The 12174-nt window shown below is 38.2% G+C and overlaps 1 long non-coding RNA gene across 2 annotated transcripts in view; it reads right to left on the bottom strand.

Moving 5' to 3' along the window:
* The window catches only part of LOC128311823 (uncharacterized), a 95738-nt gene that overhangs the window by 36209 nt on the left and 47355 nt on the right, over positions 1-12174 (bottom strand). For both annotated transcript variants that reach the window (XR_008290456.1, XR_008290455.1), the window contains exon 3: positions 7803-7843. This is a non-coding gene — a long non-coding RNA (uncharacterized LOC128311823). The remainder of the gene's footprint in view (positions 1-7802; positions 7844-12174) is intronic.

Here is a 12174-nt window from a genome sequence, read left to right as displayed (position 1 = left end):
CCCCTTACCCATTTAGCCCATCCCCCATCCCACAACCCCTCTAGTAACCCTCTGTTTGTTCTCCATATTTAGGAGTCTCTTCTGTTTTTATTGAGTCCCCCTCCCTGTTTTTATATTATTTTTGCTTCCCTTCCCTTGTGTTCATCTGTTCTGTGTCTTAAAGTCCTCATATGAGTGAAGTCATATGATATTTGTCTTTCTCTGACTAATTTCGCTTAGTATAGTACCCTCTAGTTCCATCCATGTAGTTGCAAATGGCAAGATTTCATTCTTTTTGATTGCCAAGTAATACTCCATTGTATATATATGTATGTATATGTATGTATATATGTATATATATATATATATATATATATATATATATATATACCACATCTTCTTTATACATTCATCCATTGATGGATATTTGGGCTCTTTCCATACTTTGGCTATTGTTGATAGTGTCGCTATAAACATTGAGGTGCATGTGTCTCTTCAATACAGCATACCTGTATCCCTTGGATAAATACCCAGTAGTGCAATTGCTGGGTCATAGGGTAGTTCTATTTTTAATTTTTTGAGGAATCTCCATACTGTTTTCCAGAGTGGCTGTACCAGCTTGCATTCCCACCAGCAATGCAAGAGATCCTCTTTCTCCATATCCTCGCCAACATCTGTCGTTGGCTGAGTTGTTAATGTTAGCCATTCTGACAGGTGGAAGGTGGTATCTCATGGTGGTTTTGATTTGTATTTCTCTGAGGATGAGGGATGTTGAGCAATTTTTCATGTGTCGGCTGGCCATCTGGATGTCTTCTTTGGAGAAGTGTCTATTCATGTCTTTTGCCCATTTCTTCACTGGATTATTTGTTTTTTGGATGTTGAGTTTGATAAGTTCTTTATAGATTTTGGATACTAACCCTTTATCTGATATGTCATTTGCAAATATCTTCTCCCATCTATTGGTTGCCTTTTAGTTTTGCTGATTGTTTCCTTTGCTGTGCAAAAGCTTTTTATTTTGATGAGGTCCCAATAGTTCACTTTTGCTTTTGTTTTCCTTGCCTCTGGAGATGTGTTGAGTAAGAAGTTGCCGTGGCAAACTTTTGATGGAGAATGGCTCTACTGAGTAACTTCTGTGGGTTCAGCCCATCTCTTCTTTGTGAAACTTCTTCAGTGATTTATACCAATCACTTTGATCTGACCCAGATAAAGTGTTTAATTGTTGACCCATGGCTTTCTTCCCTCACTGCTCACCCTGTTATTGCCCAAGACTCCTGTGTTGCCACATCCAATGATCCACTTTGCTCTCACATAACCTTTAGACACTGTTGCTTGCTCTCTGCCTTATGAACTTTCTTCTGTGAATTCTTTCAAGATATTATACCACCCTGGATCTCCCACTTCTAAACATATGGTCTCTCTTTTCTCCAGAATTCTCTCCTGTCTTCCCACCACACCCAAAAGATATGTCCTCAGCCACCCTCGTCTTGCTCATGGCTTTCAGAATCATTCCTATCCTGATATCTTCTTCTCATCTAGTCTTGTTCCCCCTCTTGCCTACTGGGCCTATCTAGTTGGATATCATATCATTTCAAATAAAGTATGTCTGGATACGGACTTACTTTATTCTCCAAATCAACTTCATTTTTTAGCGGTAACAACCATTTCCCAAGGTCAGTTCCCTTCCCTTTCATTCCTTATATCTAATCAGTTGCCGTGAAGTTCTGCAGGTATTTTTTGGAAGAATTCTCAAACCAATTGATTCATCTCCATTTCTCTTCTTTCTACAACTTGTTCAATTACTTATGTAACATCTTCATGATGTCAAGAGAAATCTAGTAAGAGCTTTAATCTGCAAAGCAAGTACACACCTGGAAAGCAAGTTAGGCCCTAAAGCCTGGGCCAGATAAAAATAAGCCATTGATCAAGATTGAGGGCTATTTTCAGATGGTATCAGGAAGGACTGATATAGCCATTACCTCAATATTGTATTGCTATAACTCCCTACATGTCTCCTGGATACTGTATGCTACTAACGTATTTTGCTCTTAGCCACTTCTATACTTTTATTTATTTGGTTAGTCCAGTTTGGTAGTAATAGCTTAGTATTATCTCACTTAAAATTTACTGATTTTGTCAGAAAGGCTTCAGTACCATGGTTAAACCAAGAATGGTCAAGTACTTACCTAAGTTGGTTTCCATGAAAACCAAAAGATGAACAAAGAATATAATCCTTAACTTAAGATATTGTTCACTAGGTCAATAGAATAGTGACAGGAACTGGAATTGAAGTAGAGCTTTCCAGAACCAGGGGAGACACAAACCAAAAAAATTATGGGCAAAAGTTTTTCTAAGCTTCCTGAGCTTCTCTGCTACCTGGAGAACAAAAGCAATTTAAACCTTCACAATGAGCTTTATCTGAACTCTAGTCTTTGACTGCCAACAAGGCTGAGTGTCTCTTTCAGAAGAGTAGCTAACAGTTATACAATACTTTCATATATATATATATATATACATATATATATGCATATATATACACATATATTTATATTTTTAATGTTTATTTATTTTTGAGAGAGAGAGAGAGAGCAGGGGAGGGGCAGAGAGAGGGAGACACAGAATCCAAAGCAGGTGCCAGGCTCTGAGTTGTCAGCACAGAGCCTGATGTGGGGCTCAGACCCATGAACTGTGAGATCATGCATGACCTGAGCTGAAGTCAGATGTTGAACCAACTGAGCCACCCAGGTGCCCCTATATAATACTTTCCATGGGCTAGTGTATTAACCATATTTTTAATATTTTATGGTGTTTGACATGTTGTGGGGATTGACTCGCTGAGGAGAGACTGCCCCTCCCAGGATTAGCTAATTCCCAGAGATAATAAACAATTTGCCTGAAATATTACTCAGCCATAAAAATAAAAATCTTACCATTTGCGACAACATGGATGAACTTAGAGGGTATTATGCTGAGTGAAATAAATAAGACAGAGAAAGACAAATACTGTATGACTTCACTAACCTGTACAATCCAAAAACAAAACAAATGAACAACAACAAAAAAAGTCAGAAACAGACTCATATAGAAAATAAACTGATGGTTGCTACATACAGGGATGGTCAAAATAAGTTAGGAGGTTAAGAAGTACAGTCTTCCATTTATAAAATTAAGACACAGGGATGCAATGTACAACATAGGGAATATAGGCAATAATACTGTAGTAATCTTATATGGTGACAGATGATGACTACTTATTGTGGTGACCATTTTTTAATGTATACAAATATCAAATCTGTGTATATATTTCATAATGTATATAAATATCAACTATGTTGTACACCTGAAACTAAAACAATATTGTATGTCAATGATTCTTCAGTAAAAATTTAAATTAAAAAATGAGCAACAAACCTGAAAGCATGTTTTGCATATATAAACCAACTAATCCCAAGTCCATACCTCCTTTATTTAATGCCCCCCCCCACTCCAAACCAATATACCCCCTGCCCTAAATCATTCAGGACTAAGTACTAGACAACTGAGACAGCTCATCAAAATTATTCAGACTAGCCGATCCTAAGCAGTTTCCCTTGCCCTGCCTTGCCTTTCCCATGGAAAACCATAAAGGCTCTGGGCCAGGCTTCCCCTTCACTACTTTCTGCCTCCTAACCAACACTGATGCTTCCCCAGGTGGCCCTGCATGGTATGCTGTGCCTTCTCCTCTGGAAAAACATAAGTAATAAAAGCTCTTCAGTGGCACTAGTCTTCCTGTGTTTTTACTTAGTCATCTCCATAAATTAAAATCCCATGAGTATAACGGAAATCGGAGCCATTCTAAGTATTTTGCATAAGTAAACTCACTTAGTCTTCACAAAAACTCTATAAGGTATATACCACTATTATCCCCATTCTAACAAGGAGAGCATCAGGGTAAGTAACTTGTTTACAATTCTATGAGTGAGTGACAGAGCTGAGACACCAACCCAGGCAGCTTGGTGTCAGCATTATATCATGGAAGTCCGGGTGTTCCACGTACTCAAGACACAAATCCCTGGCTTTCTCCTCACCAGCATAGACCTCCTACAAGGCCTGCCCTCTTTGTTTGACAACTTGCCTTGAATTAGTTATCAGAATGAGGAGCAGACACATCTGGGGCCTGAAAAGCATCACTGTTCTGATCCGAGGTGACTGGCTTGGGGTGAATAGAGAAAAAAACAACTAGTTAAAGTTGTGTAAAACTCAGATGCTACAAGAATGACAATCCATGCTCTTTGTCTCTTGGATCTATTTTTTGTGGTAAGAATACAACACAGTCCCTTCAGCAATTCTAGCAATGAACCAAATGTTTATGTGCAGCAAACTACAAGTCTTCCAGTGTTTTCAGGGCATAAAGTACAAAATGGCACCAGTAGATGAGACTAGAGAGATCCACAGGAACCAGGCCTGGAATGTCTCACATGATTTACAAAAATGCAGGTAGGTGATGGGAAGTCAATATTTCTCCTTCCTTCATGCTTGAGAAATGGGACCCTCTGACAGATCCTCCAGAGGCTACTACATAAATGGTCTCTTAGGTTATGTGAAATACAGAGTAAAGCTTCTATTAATGGCACTATTAAAACCTAACATGAACATCTGACTTTCTTTTCAATTACTGTGTTGGGCCAATTCCCCGAAATAAAATTGAGTCAAAAAAATACCGTTGTTGGGGCACCTGGGTGGCTCAGCTGGTTGAGCATCCACCTTTGGCTCAGGTCATTATCTTGTGGTTCGTGAGTTCAAGCTCCACATGGGGTTTACTGCTGTTACCCTGTCAGCACAAAGCCTGCTTTGGATCCTCTGTCCCCTTCTCTCTGCCCCTCCCCTACTCATCCTTGCTCTCTCTCTCTTTCAAAAAACAAATAAAAACATTTAAAAAAACACAACACGTTGTTCTTTCAAACTCCAGATTGCTTTCACTAACTTACATAGCCTCAAGCATTGTATATATCATACAAAGACTTGCCAGCATTCAGTTTTATCCTGTAAATTTATGCTACGTCATCCTACACTCTTCAGAAATCATTATTTCATTCTCTTTTCTCTTCGCATTTCCATCATTCTTTTCCCTTTTCTTGCCCTCAACCAATAATCTTATTTCTTTTAAAGGAAATCAGGTATGTGCCCACCACTAATCTACCAGCCCTCCAGCATCTGTACCTGTTTATTCTGTTGACCCTCAGATTTTAATGGGTGGAATTGGCATGCTTTTAACTAAGGACAAACCTTCACTTGTTTATTGATCTTCTCCTTTTTACTCAAGACTTGGCTCTTCCTCTCTCTTCTGAATGCCCCATAAGTTCAGTAACTGGCAGCTCTCCTGAGCTTCAGGCTTATATTCATATATCTGATTTCTCAATTTCTCTACTTGGATGTGTATCAGGTGATCTTAAATGTAGCATATCCAGAACAGAACTCTTGATTTCCTTCATCCCCTAAATCAGCTCCTCCAGTGTTCCTTCTCTTAGTTAACGGCACGATCATTCCCTCAGTTGTTTAGACCCCAACCAGGAGTCATTTTTGACTCTTTTCTTTCTCCCACACCCTCCATCCAATCTATCTGCAAGTTCTGCTGCCTCTAACATCAAAATATATCCCAAGTCCGGTCATTTCACCTCTTCCAACCATCATCTTTATGTAATTCAGTAGTTTTAATATATTCATAAGATGTGTTCAACTATCACCACTCTCTTTTCCAGAATATTTTAATCACTCCTAAGAGAAACCCTAAATTCATTAGTGGCCATTGCCCATTCACCTCTCTCCCTCATACTCTGGCAACCACTTATCTACTTTCTGTCTGTATAGATTTGCCTACTCTGCACATTTCATATAAATGAATCATATAATGTGTGGCCTTTTGTGACTAGCTTATTTCACTTAGTGTAACATTTTCAAGGGTCAACCATGTGGTAGCAAGTATTGGTACCCCCCATTTATTTTTCATGGCTGAATAATATTCCATTGTGCAGCTATATACCACACTTTACTTACCTATGCATCAGTTGATGGGTGTTTGAGTTTTTCCTACTTTATAGCTATTACTAAGAATGCTTTGAGAAAAATTCTTTCCTAGCTGGGTCATATTGTAACTCTGTGTTTAACCTTTGAAGAACTGCCAAACTCTTTTCCAGAACAGCTGCGCCATTTTACATTCTGACCAGCAATGCATGAGTGTTCCAATTTCTCCACATCTTTGCCAACATTTGTTAATGTTTGATTTTTAAAGTTATAGCCATCCTATAATGAGTGTGAGTGGGTATGAGGTGGTATCTCAATTTGGTTTTGGTTTGAATTTCCTTAATGGTTAATGATGTTAAGCATGTTTTCATGTGCCCATTGACAATGTATATGTCATCTTTTGAAAAATGTCTATTAAAATTATTTGTCCATTTAAAAAATCAAGTTGTCTGTTGATTGTTGAGTTGTAAGAGTTTTTATATATTCTAGATACTAGATCCTTATCAAATATATGAAGTGAAAATATTTTCTTCCATTATCTGGGTTGTCTTTTCACTTTTTTGATAGTGTCCTTTGAAGCCCAAAACTTTTACACATTAATGAAGTCCAATTTATTTTTTCTTGGGTTTGTATGCTTTTGGTGTTATAGCTGAGAAACTGTTGCCTAATCCAAGGTCATGAAGATTTATACCTATGTTTTCTTCTAAGAGTTTTATACTTTCAGTAATTAGATTTAGGTTTTCAATCCATTTACAGTTAATTTTGTATATGGTATGAGGTAGAGGTCCAAATTTATCCTTTTGTATGTGGATATCCAGTTGTCCAAATAATTCTTTATTGCAGAGGCTGTCCTGTGCATTGTAGGATGTTTAGCACATTCCTGGTTTCTACCCCTTAGATGCCAGTAGCACCTCCTCAAACTTATGACAGCCAAAAATATCTCCAGAAATTATCATGTCTCCTGGTAGGCAAAAGCAACCCTGATCGAGAACCACTGATGTATGTAATTGGAATTATCTTGAAATGAAGTGTGCAACCTCTGGGCTTTACTCTTTTGCTTTAAAAAATTTTTTTTAAGTTTATTTACTTATTTAGAGAGAGAGAGCATACAAATGGGCGAGGACAGAGAGAGAGAGAGAGGGAGAGAGAATCCCAAGCAGCCTCCATGCTGTCAGCACAGAGCCCAGTGCAGGGTTCCAACTCATGAACTGTGAGATCATGTCCTAAGCTGAAATCAAGAGTCAGACGCTTAACCAACTGAGACACGCAGGCACCCTGTGGAATATTTTCTTTTTTAAATTAAAGTTATTGTAAAAAATATTCAGGTATACACAAAGAAGTAAAAAAGAGTATAAAACCCCCATATACTCATCACCCAGTTTCAACAACCTCTATTATAGATCCTGCTCTTCCAGTGGCCTGATTGTTTGACTTTCCCTGGGCTCCCAAAGCACATGGAGACTTTGCACAAAGCACATCATGACTTTGTCAGTCATGATGCAACTGGAATTTAATACAAGAATTAATTAGACAGGTGATGGAAGCACTGAGAAGCCAGGTAAAGTATGAGTTAACCCAGAGATTGCCAATGACAGGGATCCGCTACCATGTTTAAGGGCCACATGACAAAGGAAGGAAGTGATGTTACAAGAGCCTAGAACACTGCTCAGAGGCATCTGGAACCATAGAAAGAGAACCCGTCCATTAAGAACTAGAACCAGAGACATTGTATGAACACGGTAAGACATGGAGAATTACCCAAGAGTCTTTCTACTCACCTTCTCAATTCCTATTTTCTCTTAATTCTTCCCTTTTGCTGAACCTACCTGGAAGCCAGTTGGTAAAAGAAAATAGGTCATATAGCTCCCTACAATACAAGAGAGAATAAAAGAATGAATCTCAGAGCAAAAAGCAAAATTATGCATCATTTGAAGTAAATTAAGATAAACTGAGCCCATTTCTTAGCCTGAAAGAGTGTAACTTACAAATTTATTATCCTGGTGTTCTCTTATCACAGATAGTAAATATCTTGTTGGCTATTGTGAGCATCAACTGGAGGCAAAAGATTTGACCACACTTTAGAAAATATAAACTGACCTGGGGTGACTCAGCAGTAGATAGCCCAGGAACGTAAGTATCAGTTGCTCTTTTGAGGCTAGGTGCAGGAGCAAATCAAGATGTCATTTAGTGGTTTAATTACTAACCTCCATTCTATATCCCTTCTTATCTCCACCTTAGAAGATTATTATCAGAATTGTTAAAAATTTCTGGGGTTTGGCATAGACTGAAGGATCTAAATGCGTCTGGAAAGTCATCTTCTATCGGTGGCCTCTCAGACTTGGATATTGCTTTTTAACCTGAAAGTCCCATCTTTGTGAAAACCTGAACCCCTGGAGTCAGTTTGCTAAATTAGGTATATGTGAGAGTGGCTCATTGGGTCATTTTATCACCACACTCAGGACCGATAGTCTTGGAAGAACAGTTGCTTACAGTGTTTCATTTCAAAAAGCACAGGGCTTTCCTAGTTGGGTTGCTTATAAATCTTATAAACGCCTACAAAATATTCCTATCTATACTGTTCCAAAAGGAACGAGTCTCTGACTTTAGGTAGAGATGTTATCTTTCATGTCTTCATACAGCAACCAACATTTTGTGAGTACCTACTTCATGCTAGGCCTTGAGAAGAATACAGTAAACAAGACCAACACAGTGTTTTGTTTTGTTTTGTTTTGTTTTACTTTGTGCTGCTTATAGGAATTTAGGCCCTGAGAATACAGCCATAATCCCAGGGGAAGAGACTCCTCCATGACCAACTCTCAGGATTCTGTGAACTTTTTGCTGAATATAACCAAACATAAACAGGAAACATGCTCAGCGGGTTAGGATCAGCTGCCTGGAATGGAGTCCATGACAATTTCTCCCTGGGCTTTCTAATAGTATCTACCCTTCTTCAACATACTTAATAGATATCTGGAGGAAGTATGGACAAGTGCTCAAGTGATTTTTCTGAGTGGTTTTTCATGAGAAATGTCAATAGATACAACCTTCATTGACAAAAGTTCTTTGGGGTCCTTAACAATTTTTAAGAGTATAATAGGATCCTAAGACCAAAAAATTTGAGAACTGCTACTCTAAGGATCATATCTAGAAATAACATGGAATGGTTGGGTCATAGATTATGCATTATATTCAACTTTTGTAGATAATAGCAGGTTTTTTTCCTAGTAGTTATACCAATTTATAATCTCATCAGTAATGGAGTGCTCTAGTTAAAGGTCTTGGCACTTTCTGTGATTCCTGATTTTTATTTGATTTGTAAAGGACTCCACACTATTGGAAAGGTAACTTAGATTTTTGGAAGGGAGTGAGGATGTAGTAGTCCAGGCTGTACCATTTAATAGCAGGGTGGTGTTCGACAAATGATTTAACCTCACTTTCTCCATAAGATTGTTTTTATGATCACATGAAATAAGGCACTTTAAGTAATAGAACTGGGCTTAGTACAAAGTAGATACTGTGCGTGTTTGTGCTTAATAAATGTTGGGTATCATTGTAGTCGTTGTCATTATTTTTATGGCAATATGTAGGTACATTCTGAAAATGTGTGATCAGAACTGAGATTGTAGGTATGCTGATGAAATCGGTATTCCATTTAGGCTGCAATTTACTTTTGGTGAGGCTGGGGGTGCAAAGAGAGTCTAAGAACATGGAATATATGAATGTATAGAAATTAAAAAATCAGACCTCCTGGGGTGGAGAAATGGGAGTTTGAGTTTTCTTTTTTTATTTAAGAAAATGAAAGCCCGTATGGTGTTTTCATCCAGTTGAGTAATTTCCTTAGTCTAGATCCAGAAAGGACTCATTTAGGTTCCACATGACTCAGGAAGAAAAAGAGACTGATAAATTAGTAAAGAGCTGTCATATATTGAGTGCTTAACACGTGCTAGACACTATTCTAAGAGTCTTTTACTTTTTTTCCATTTCACTGTAAAACAATTTTATATATTAGGTATCTTTCTTTCTTCTTTCATTTTTATTTTTTGAGAGACAGAGCACAAGCAGGGAGGGGCAAAGGGAGAGGGAGAGATAATCTTAAGCAGTCTCCATGCTCTCGTGTGGAGCCCCACGCAGGGTTTGATCTCGCAACTCTGAGATCATGACCTGAGCTGAAACCAAGAGTTGGATGCTTAACCAACAGAACCACCCAGGCACCCCATTATGTATTATTCTTAACTCATTTCACTGAGACATAGATAAATTGAGTAACTTTTCCAAGCCCACATATTTGTTAAGGTGTGGAGCTCAGCTTTAAGCCAAGGCAATCTGACCCCAGAGCCCTCATCTTAATTACTCCAATGCTCATTTGAATACGTGATTCTCAAAAACACATAGGTTGAGTGGATAGGAGAGACTAGTATGTATTTTAGTTAAGTCAATGAGCCTGTGAGATAAAAATGATGGAAATTATTTAGCTGGTGACTCAAGAGTAGCTTTCCTGAGATGATGATGGGAAAACATGGACATAAATGAAGGCAGGTGTATGTTACTAGGCACAGGATAAAGAGTAAAGACGTACTTGGGAAAAATGAATCTCTCTGGACATTATGTTCCAAGTCTTTTGGCAACTCTTCATCCCCCTGAGGATTTCACATTATAGAGTTGGTCCCTCACTCCTTCCTCTTTTGATCTCATTAGTAATTTTCCTTTTACAATGCCTTTCTTGGCAACCCAGTGAGGTAAGTATGTATTCTTACTCTCTTTTTTCAAATTAGTTAAGTGGTTTGCCTAATGGTCACACTAGAAAGTGGACAGAGTCAAATTAGCCAAGGTTATTGTCTCCAATTCAGTACTCTTTACATTCTGTCACAACTGGCATTCTAGAATACCTCCCTCTTTTTTATGCCACTGCTCCTTTTGCTTTTTTAAAAAAAAAATTTTTTTTTAACGTTTATTTACTTTTGAGACAGAGAGAGACAGAGCATGAACGGGGGAGGGTCAGGGAGAGAGAGGGAGACACAGAATCTGAAACAGGCTCCAGGCTCTGAGCTGTCAGCACAGAGCGCGATGCGGGGCTCGAACTCACGAACTGTGAGATCATGACCTGAGCCGAAGTCGGATGCTTAACCGACTGAGCCACCCAGGCGCCCCTCCTTTTGCTTTTTAACTTGTCTTTTTCTTTCCCCCCATAGTCTATTGCATTGAGTTATTACATGCAGCAACAACAGGCCGTGTTCTGTATCCATGTCTGTCTTTTTAAGAGATCTTGATGATCTAATTCAAGTGTTTCTTGAAAGATTATTTGGATGTATGTTTCCTTACAGATGAATTCTCAGGTTTTAGACGTCTGAAAAAGCTTTTTTAATGGTTTCTTTGTATGGTTAAAGAATTGATTCAAGGCATTGAAAAAAATATATCATTTAAGACTCACGTGACTTTCATTTTGGCAGAAGAAAATCAAAAAGTAGTCGAACATGTTTTCCCCTGCCGTCTCCTGTTCTCCCCTAAACTTAGGAAGACAAGGATACAAATCAAAGCTTTCTTTCAACCAAGTTGATGAAATTTGAAGTGTGGTTCGTGAGCAAACGGCTAAGAAAGAATTCTTGAGACGTCTTTGGTACAAAAAGGTGATTTTATTAAAGCACGGGGACAGGACCCGTGGGCAGAAAGAGCTGCACTGACGTTGTAAGGAGCAATTGATTATACACTTTTAGGGGTAGAGGTAAAGTTAGTTTTTAAGGAGTTTCTGGATGCTGAAAGCACGGTCTCACAGGACCCTAAAGATTTAGCTATTGTCAAGATAAAGTTGCTTCTAGTTTTTAAAGAGGTGTAAACATTAAGGCATTAAGGCAGCCACAAATGTCTTGGGGAGTGTTACACACCAGGTCTCTGACATCTATCAATGGGCTGCAGTCTGTAAAGGAGTTTAAACTACATTTTTCTTGCCTTTGTTTCCCTCATCAAAGTCATATTAATGAGTTCAATATATATTTATTCACAGGTAAAATATATTCACTATTGGAACCTTGGATTTTGAATCTACTTTTTTTCTTGTTTTGTTATTTATATCATCCCTCCATGGGAAAAAATATTTTAGAAAAGGTTAAAATCCTTTTTTATTGCCTTCAACAATCTAGATCTGTCCCCTTCTACCATAGGTAACCACTGATATCACTTTTGTTTTTGTCTTTCCAAACTTTC

Source organism: Acinonyx jubatus, chromosome D1, assembly GCF_027475565.1.
Source record: "Acinonyx jubatus isolate Ajub_Pintada_27869175 chromosome D1, VMU_Ajub_asm_v1.0, whole genome shotgun sequence".
NCBI classification, from domain to species: Eukaryota; Metazoa; Chordata; class Mammalia; order Carnivora; family Felidae; genus Acinonyx; species Acinonyx jubatus.
Note: the sequence above shows the minus strand (reverse complement) of the source record. Positions and strands in the feature narration are given on the sequence as shown.